This window comes from Cajanus cajan, chromosome 8, assembly GCF_000230855.2.
Source record: "Cajanus cajan strain Asha chromosome 8, NIPB_CcT2T_4, whole genome shotgun sequence".
Classification (NCBI taxonomy): Eukaryota; Viridiplantae; Streptophyta; class Magnoliopsida; order Fabales; family Fabaceae; genus Cajanus; species Cajanus cajan.
Window position 1 is genome coordinate 45954465 of NC_138524.1, and position 2500 is coordinate 45956964.

The window sequence follows — 2500 nt, forward strand, 5'->3', positions numbered from 1 at the left end:
AGGCTCGGTCATTTTTTGAGCCAGCCTCGGTCATGGTTTGAGTCACTCTCGGTCAGAAATTGAGCCAGCCTCGGTCATGATTTGAGTCACTCTCGGTCAGAAATTGAGTCACTCTCGGTCAGAAATTGAGTCACTCTCGGTCAGAAATTGAGCCAGCCTCGGTCATGATTTGAGTCACTCTCGGTCAGAAATTGAACCAGGCTCGGTCATTTTTTGAGCCAGCCTCGGTCAGAAATGGAGTCACTCTCGGTCAGAAATTGAGCCAGCCTCGGTCATGATTTGAGTCACTCTCGGTCAGAAATTGAGTCACTCTCGGTCAGAAATTGAGTCACTCTCGGTCAGAAATTGAGCCAGCCTCGGTCATGATTTGAGTCACTCTCGGTCAGAAATTGAGCCAGGCTCGGTCAGAAATTGAGTCACTCTCGGTCAGAAATTGAGCCAGCCTCGGTCATGACTTGAGTCACTCTCGGTCAGAAATTGAGCCAGCCTCGGTCATGATTTGAGTCACTCTCGGTCAGAAATTGAGCCAGGCTCGGTCAGAAATTGAGTCACTCTCGGTCAGAAATTGAGCCAGCCTCGGTCATGACTTGAGTCACTCTCGGTCAGAAATTGAGCCAGCCTCGGTCATGATTTGAGTCACTCTCGGTCAGAAATTGAACCAGGCTCGGTCAGAAATTGAGTCACTCTCGGTCAGAAATTGAGCCAGCCTCGGTCATGATTTGAGTCACTCTCGGTCAGAAATTGAGCCAGCCTCGGTCATGATTTGAGTCACTCTCGGTGAGAAATTGAACCAGGCTCGGTCATTTTTTGAGTCACTCTCGGTCAGAAATTGAGCCAGTCTCGGTCATTTTTTGAGTCACTCTCGGTCAGAAATTGAGCCAGCCTCGGTCATGATTTGAGTCACTCTCGGTCAGAAATTGAGCCAGCCTCGGTCATTTTTTGAGTCACTCTCGGTCAGAAATTGAGTCACCCTCGGTCAGAAAATTTGGCTGGCTCGGTCAGAAATTGAGTCACGACCCACCAGAAATTGAGCCAAGGCTGGTCAGAAATTGAGTCACGACCCACCAGATTTGCACCACGACCCACCGTGACCGACCACTATGCACCAACTATGAACCATTCAAATTTTTTTTGAGCACTTCTTGGATCAAACATCTCTTCTAACATGCCTAAGTATGCTGGGAAGGTTTGGGGGTGAAAGACCTTCATCCTCCATTTTTACCAATTTTCCGATTTTACCATGTTTTGGTAAAAAAATCATTAAAATTCAATCCCTTGGAGGATGGCTGAGATTTTTGGTGGACAGGTCAGTTATATTATTATGTGGGTGCATGCAAAAAATCAGATCAAAATTCGATGCCTAGATACGTTTTTCTATTTTTCCGGATTTACGTATTTTCGTTTCTTAAAAAAATTATTAAAAAATATTCCCTTGGCAAAAAATTCTCTAATTTGGTGAGCACAAAGATATGATTTTTCTAAACAATACTGCAAAAAATCAGATCAAAATTCGATCTGTAGCTCCCAAAAATGGACTTATGTCTGCTCAGAAAAAGGGTATCTACTTGTACAAAATTCACTTTTGCATATTAGCCTATTATAGGGGGAGGGTGTGTCTCAGCAGAAACCCAGCGCACCTTGGCTGGTCTGGGCAAGCCACGGGGCCTTTCCCTCACACTCTGTGGGCATTTCTAAGCCTGCGTTGTGTTCTCCCGTGGCAAATTTTGAATCAAAATTTTTCTTCAATCAAACCGAAAATTTGACCGACTTCGGCCGAATTTTTTGAAAATTTTCGAAAAACTCCAGATTCGTTCTATCATCATTCTAACCCATATTTTGGCCTATCCAGCCTTCGTTTAGCCACATTTTAGCCATCTTGACCCACCCGAGGGACGGTTTATGCTCTTTTGAGCTAATTTTTGTTGGGTTTTCTCTTCATTTTTCATCCATCACCGAGTTTGCACCAAATATGCCTTACCCTATAACTCGTCCAGCCCATTTTCCCTTTGATCACCATTATTTCCCAAAATTGCACCAAATCTAGCCTAGTTTCTACCTTGCCTAACCTACCCGAGGGATGGTTTATGCTCTTACGAGCTAATTTTTGGTGGGTTTTCCCTTTGTTTACCATTACTGACCGAATTTGCACCAAATATGGCCTACCCTTTCACTTGTCCAGCCCATTTTCCCTCAGTTCATAATCCTTGCCCAAAATTGCACCAAATCTAGCATATTTTCTATCTCTCCCAACCCACCCGAGGGACGGTTTATGCTCTTTTGAGCTAATTTTTGGTGGGTTTTCCTTTTGTTTATCATCCTTGATCGAGTTTGCACCAAATATGCCTTACCCTATCTCTTTTCTAGCCTATTTTCCCTTTGATCATCATCCTTGCCCAAAATTGCACAAAACCTAGCCTACTTTCTTTGTTGCCCAACCCACCTGAGGGACGGTTTATGCTCTTACGAGCTAATTTTTTGTGGGTTTTCCCTTTGTTCACCA